This window comes from Scylla paramamosain, chromosome 3, assembly GCF_035594125.1.
Source record: "Scylla paramamosain isolate STU-SP2022 chromosome 3, ASM3559412v1, whole genome shotgun sequence".
Lineage (NCBI taxonomy): Eukaryota > Metazoa > Arthropoda > Malacostraca > Decapoda > Portunidae > Scylla > Scylla paramamosain.
The window spans coordinates 2,497,501-2,505,000 of NC_087153.1; the positions used below are offsets into that span (position 1 = coordinate 2,497,501).

The 7,500-nt window shown below is 43.2% G+C and overlaps 1 long non-coding RNA gene across 2 annotated transcripts in view; it reads right to left on the bottom strand.

Annotated features, from left to right (window-relative positions):
* LOC135089265 (uncharacterized) overlaps positions 1–7,500 on the bottom strand; it is a 121,910-nt gene that overhangs the window by 37,140 nt on the left and 77,270 nt on the right. Inside the window, exons 3-4 of one of the 2 annotated variants that reach the window (XR_010261440.1) lie at positions 1,975–2,168; positions 455–508 (exon numbers count right to left, since the gene is read on the bottom strand). This is a non-coding gene — a long non-coding RNA (uncharacterized LOC135089265). Of the gene's footprint in view, positions 509–1,974; positions 2,169–7,500 lie in introns of both variants that reach the window. The other variant, XR_010261439.1, reaches the window with a different exon arrangement.

Here is a 7,500-nt window from a genome sequence, read left to right on the forward strand (position 1 = left end):
TGAAAGGCAGTCACTCGATACCCCGTGTGAATCATTTCCGTCAAGGCGATAACAGCAGCAGCAGCAGCAAGAACAACAACAACAACAACAAAACAACAACAACAAGACGATTTCGAAACATGGTTAATGGAAACAGGAGTGGTTAATTTCATGATACATTCATTAAAATTCCGTCCATCCTTTTTTTTTTTTTTTTTGCTTTCTTTGGTATCAAGTTGGTTATTTAGCTGGTCATTTAGTTTGAAAGTAAGCTAGTTAGTTAATAATTCATTCAGTTAATTAGTATAATAGTAAATTAATTAGGTTGTTGGTGAATGTGTCACTTAATATTTTTCTTTACAATTATAAATTCTATTACTCAGTGTAAGTATGTATGTATGTATCTACGAGTTTATCTATCTGTCTATTATCCACGCCTACTTCCAATTAACAAAACTCGGTGTGGACATCTTACCAGTCTTCGTAACTGCGTGTGGTGTCAGCGGGTACAAGCTCTGTGCGGCTGTCCCTGTAAAAGGAGCAGCACTTTAACAATGAAACTGGTGAGCAAATCAACAAGTCAGGGTCATGAGAAAAAAAAAAACTAGACCCAAATAAACAAATTCTGAAAATATATAAAATTGAAACAGCTGGAAATAGATAACGATATGAGCTGAAAAATTCCACACACACACACACACACACACACACACACACACACACACACACACACACACACAAATCAATAAGACCCAAAAATAATTGCAATATTTATGAAAGGAATTATATAAACAAGTGAACCAGAAGGAAACTGTCCTAATGATAAAAAGAAAAGGGGTTGCAAAATACTTTTTTTCTTCTTCTTTTATTAGAAAATTGTGTTAACATATAAGCTCCCAAACCCTTCGCACACTTTCTCCCGTACATACACCACATCAAGAGACAGCTTCCTTTCTCTCTCTCTCTCTCCCCAGATACACTCAAGTATCTCCCCTCCCTTACCTCCCCTTAACACACCCACGTACTACACCCAAAAGCAGTTTCCTTTCATACACCTATACAAGGAGTTCTGTCCACACACACCCACATTAAGATCTCACCTCCACATTATCCCTCCACCCACCTCTGCCCCTCCATACCCCGGACACCAACAATCACTTCTCCACACCCCCGTACACACCCACCACAAACAGGCAGTGGGTCGCCCTTGGCCGGGACCTCAGGTTTAAAGTCGGGTTGGTAATCGATCTGGAAACTTGATGTGACTTCAGGAAAAGCAGGAGGAGGAGGAGAGAAAGAACGTTTGAGCGAAGAAGGAACAGAAAGCTGAAGATGGAGAAGAAGCAAGTAGATGATTAAAATATGTAGATGGGGGAGGGGGAGGAGGAGGAGATGGAGGATGACGGAGCAGCAGGAGGAGGAGGATGGAGCAGCAGCAGCAGCAGCAGCAGCAGCAGCAGCAGCAACAACAACAACAACAGCAACAGCAACAACAGCAGCAGCAGGAGGAGGAGGAAGAGGACGGAGAGAAAGACGCAGAAGAAAGAGAAGGGCAAGGAGGAGGGGATAATGCTTGAAGTAAAAAGAAGAAAGAAGAGAAAGGATGGTGGTGGTGAGGAGGAGAGAGGAGGGGGAGGGTGCCCTTGCTCAAAGTCAAGGCAGCAGCAGCAGCAGCAGCAGCAGCAGGGAAACACGCAAACATGTACACCACTCGTCCTGCCTGGTCTGCCGGCACGCACATAGCCATAAAAATTCTTACTGCTAACCCTACCCACCCCCTAGCCATCCCCGGCACCCCAATCACACCCCAGCACCTCAGAGCCCCGCCACAGCGAACCGCCCGCCTCCGCCCACCTCGGCGCCGCTCCTCGTTCGCCCCAAACCATGTTCCATTATGTAATTGTGGCACCCAGTAGCAGAGTGTGTGATGGCGAAGCTGTGTGGCGGTTGTGTGGAGCTGTGGGAGGCTGTTTTATCAGTTCTTGTCTAAACTACCTCGCCGATCGCCTGCGGGTAGGGGAGGGGGTAGGGGGTGAGCTGGCTGACGCGGCACCGTTGCTTCTCTATTGGTGTAAGACGTGGCACACCAGCACGCCGGGGAACATGACGCGGCACCAGCGCACCAGCAACACCGCCACCCTGCCGCCTCTTCACTCAGCCGGCGCGGAGGACGTGGCACACCAGCACATCTAGAATTACAACAAGAGGGAAATTAATGACATCGCTAATACGGAATGCGGCGCTTGACAGCTGGAGGGCGAACACGGAGGAACCCTGGGGCGGCGTGTGTGTGCCGGGGCTGTGGGTGTCCTGCCACTGTGTTCCCGACCGTAGAGGAGGCTGTGTGGAGGTGCAGTGGCTGGATATGCAATAACGCGGAGCCGCCATAGCCTAGTAGCCCCACTTGCCTTCCGTTTGACCGGCAGCAGCCAGTCACCACTCACCAGTCCTTACCAGTCTGGCCATTACCCCTTCCTCCTCCACTCTCCTTCACCACCACCACCATTAATACTACCACCGCATGCAAGAATAAATAACTGGTAATAACATACGAGACGCCTCACGTACACAATATCTATTTGAACGTTGAATATAAGGTTCTGCCCGTGTGTGTGTATGTGTGTGTGTGTCGCAGGAGCTCCACGATATCCTACCTAGCTGGCAACTCTTTCCTCCTCTATCTCTTCCTCCGTGCACTGTGCCCGTCGGTGCCAAGAGGGTTAATACGGTGCCACAGATGTCCCCGTAATGGCGTTATGTTTGCGTGAGGTGCAGGCAGCATGTATTCGGTCAGGCTGTGTGACGGATGGGTGTTACTGACTGGACGAGAGGCGGTGTTGTTGCTTCGTAGTGGTGCTAGTGTGGTGATGAAGCGGCACCACTGCATGAGAGAGAGAGAGAGAGAGAGAGAGAGAGAGAGAGAGAGAGAGAGAGAGAGAGAGAGAGAGAGACTTACTAGTTAGTTGGCTGGTTTACTTTTTTTTTTTTGTGACTGGTAAAGAAAAACTACGGGTCGCTTGCTAGAACAGGTCTCTCTCTCTCTCTCTCTCTCTCTCTCTCTCTCTCTCTCTCTCTCTCTCTCTCTCTCTCTCTCTCTCTCTCTCTCTCTCTCTCTCTCTCTCTCGACGCACCTGTCTTAGTCGCCCAACGCAACAAACCACTTCCTCTTGCCCTGTCATTTCCTCTCTCTCTCTCTCTCTCTCTCTCTCTCTCTCTCTCTCTCTCTCTCTCTCTCTCTCTCTCCACACACACACACACACACACACCTGCACGCGAGGAAAGGAAGAAAAGTTTTGCATAACGTCAAAACATGCAGTTAGTTCACCTAATATGGTGTGTGTGTGTGTGTGTGTGTGTGTGTGTGTTCTGTACGACCAAAAAACTTTCCCGATGCATTATGGGTTAGTGTGACGTGGAGAGAGAGAGAGAGAGAGAGAGAGAGAGAGAGAGAGAGAGAGAGAGAGAGAGAGAGAGAGAGAGAGAGAGAGAGAGAGAGAGAGAATAAAAACATGCCAACAAAGCAGATTAAGCATTCATAACATGACCTGTGTGTGTGTGTGTGTGTGTGTGTGTGTGTGTGTGTGTGAAATTACTTGTGTCCTTCACTTTACTTTTTTTTTCTTGTCCATTTCTTTCCTTTTATTATGTTTTGTTCTGGAATGTCAAATGAAACTTTTGTGTCGCTTACATTTTTCGCTAAATAGCAGTAGCAGTAGTAATTGATGCTTATGACTATGATAGGACGAGAGAGAGAGAGAGAGAGAGAGAGAGAGAGAGAGAGAGAGAGAGAGAGAGAGAGAGAGAGAGTTTGGGAGGAAGAGGGACGTAGCAGGAGCTGGAATTGTTTCTGATAAGACTTGAATGTTTCTATTTGGCAGTTTTGCACACACACACACACACACACACACACACACACACACACACACACACACGTTTGAATGTCTGGAGGAGCAATGATAAGAATGAAAAATAAAGAAAAGAAAAGAAAAAAATTCCCAGGTATAGGGACTTAAATTCTCTCTCTCTCTCTCTCTCTCTCTCTCTCTCTCTCTCTCTCTCTCTCTCTCTCTCTCTCTCTCTCTCTCTCTCTCTCTCTCTCTCTCTCTCACTTGGCTGATTGTCTAGTGGCGCGACAGAGAAGTTGGAAGCGACAGATTAGGTTCCTCCAAAGAAAGAAAGAATGAAAGAAATAAAGAAAAGAACGAAGAAAACAAAATAGAATCCCTGATAGAAGGAAGAACTATTCTGTTATCTCATTTCGACAGTTTATTATTTTCTTTTCCTTCTTTTTTCCTTCTTTTTTCTTTCTTTTTTTTTTTTTTTTTTTTGTCTCGTGAATATCAACTCAAATTTGTTGTAAGAGAGGTATTTTTTTATTCATTAATTTTTGTTATATTATTTTACAAGGCAGGAACGAAAACAAGAAGAGGGGGAGCAAGAATCACGACAACGACGATGAAAACAACAACAACAACGATAACAACAACAACAACAACAACAACAACACCAACTGATATTACTACTACTATGCATAGACATTACTACTACTACTACTACTACTACTACTACTACTATCACCATCAACATTATTATTTCTTTTACTACTACTACTACTACTACTATTACTACTACTACTACTTCCATCACCATCAACATTATCATTTCTTTTAATAATTACTACTACTACTACTACTACTACTACTACTACTACTACTATTACTACAGTTATAATCATTGTTGTTTTAGTTCCAGTCGTTACTGTTGTTACTGTCGATGCTGTTAGTGCTCTTGTACTTCGTGAAACATGGGATTTAGAATATATTTCCCTGTATTCCCTGCGTGTCGTTAAAGGCGATTAAAAGGGATGAGGGCGGAAGAACCAAGGAACCCCCCCCCCACACACACACACACCTTGCTACCCTGCTCCTCTCCCTCGTGTTGCCTTTTTTCCATTTTTTTTTTTTTTTTTCGTCGTGGTCTCCTTTGGTCGCTCATTTGTTGCAAGAGGAATGAAGGCTTTTAACACCCACGACAACGGTTACTGTATCTGTTATTGCGCTGCCTGGAAGAGGGAGGGAGCTGGTCCAATCTTAGCGGGTTATTTGATGTCTGGATTCTTTTCAACTGAAATGGTTTACACAGAAATTCCCCAAAGGTTTTTATTTTCTAAAACAAATAAGACGACAAAGAGGAGGAAGAGGACGAAACAGACGAAGAAACAGAGGAGTACAAACCAGAATATAATCCCAAAACAATACGCCCAAGAAGAAGAAGAAGAAGAAGAAGAAGAAGAAGAAGAAGAAGAAGAAGAAGAAGAAGAAAAAGAAGAAGAAGAAGAGGAAGAAGAAGAAGAAGAAGAAGAAGAAGAAGAAGAAGAAAAAAAAAAAGAAGAAGAAGAAGAGGAAGAAGAAGAGTACAAACTAGAATACAACCTCAAAACCACACGCCCCACAAGTCTCCCCAACTCACAAAAGAAGGCTTGGCCGGGAAGCACGAAGCACACACAGCACGCTAGCTTCAGGACACCCGCTGGCAGGGATTAACATGGCGATGACAGGAAACTCCCAGAGAGAGAGAGAGAGAGAGAGAGAGAGAGAGAGAGAGAGAGAGAGAGAGAGAGAGAGAGAGAGAGAGAGAGAATCTTGAAGGGCAAACAGACAAACCAGTAAAATTAAAAAGAATAGGACCGTATCACATATAGTTACATTCATCAAGCTTTGTAAAATGTAATAAATAAATAAATGTGTAGGCTATACTATTTGGGAAAACGTATTACAATAAATAACGTTCCAGTTCTTTCTTTTCCTTCTTTATTTATCATTTATTCTCCTTATTTTACTTGTCACAATAAATTTCTTACTAATAATAAATAGTGTTCAGTTTCTCATTGATAATAAACAACGATCCTGTTTCTCATTTTCACGATAAATAGTGTTGGGATTTCTTGGAGGAAAAAAGACTCCCGTGAAACAAGTGCCAAGCTTGGAGCTCGAGGTAGTACTGCGACACACCCGCGTCTTCGTCTTAACAAAGGTGCGGATTATTGGATTACTGCAGCTCCAGGACGGGTATCTTTACTAGTGGTGATTGACTTTGTGGATTCACACTCCTCTTTGTTTGTCATCTTGTACTATTTCTTGATCTCCTTCCCCCTCATTTACTTGAAGGTGTCATCAGTTTTATGAGTCTGTGGTTGTAGTGTACGCAGGTGTGTGATATGTAAGTAAAGGGATTGGTCAGTAATGAAATTTTTTTTATCTCCATATTTAATCAGTATTTTAGCTCCTTCAGAATCATATCAAATAGGATAGAGAAGCCAGCGTCTGATCGTTCAAACAGTACAGTAGTTGCTCTGCTTCTCTTACACCGATGACAATTATCAAGTTAAAGCGCAGTGTCAAGAAAAGACTATGCTTAAATATGGAGAGCGATGGTAGGTGCGCATAAATATTTACGAATTGCTGATTGTTGGCCTACCGGTTTCTTGTAGTTCATTTTATGATCTTATTTTCTTATATTTCCTTATGTAGAAGACTTGTTCATGACTCGCTGGGAAAAAAATAAATAAAAAGACGTAGTGTGAAGCCTTATGTGTGTCTCTTGTGCAACGACAAGGATGTGCTCAAGACGACTTCAAGTACAGAAGAAGGACAGCGTGCGAATCAATGAGTGCAAAAAATGGAGGTTATCAATTCTACCAACAGTGAAAAAAGATGAAAACCTGACACTATACTTGCTGCATCTCACCATCAGGACGAGGAAACTAAAGAGGCATCACAACGGAATAATGCTATATGTAACCATAGTAAAAGACTTAAGCGTATACGTAAAAATATTTTCATCATCTCTTCACATAGTCCAGACACAACACACTGCAGTATGCCGTTATGGAAAAGAACTATCACACCACTGGAGCCTCTTAGTAGTGCAGTAAATATGTTCCAGTGGTGTCCAGCAAGAAAGTTGCCGCAGTGTTAGTGCGAACAGCGAGAAGACTTGACTATCCAGCCATCCAGTAATCACCAAATGCTCCGAGACCCTGTGAAGTAGCGGATAACAGACAGCTCATTAGTCTCGTAAAGGCCAACACGCCTGCTGTTTGTTCTTCTTTCATGTTCATTTGATCTACGCAACTGAAACAAAAGAAAAGAAGCAGAAGACAGACGATCTGAGGAACATAAACAAAGCAGTGAAAAGTGAACCAGGAACCTCTCTTGGAAACTGAATGACTTCTTAGCAACGCAAGACGAAGCACAAACTCCTTCGTGCAGCAAAGGAGGAGCAGTCAATACTTCTACTGAAGCAGAAAGTCAACATGAAACACAATTGCATAAAACGAAACACAAACTCCTCCAGCACAGGAATAACAAAACCAATTCTTACGTTTGAGTGGATCATCAACATGGAAATCTTTTGCCAGACTTTTTTTCTTCCTTTTTAATGCAAACCTAATCTAACAAAGCCTTTCATTTCCATTATAGCATGCTCCTCGATCCTAATTATTAATTTTCATCCTCCTTT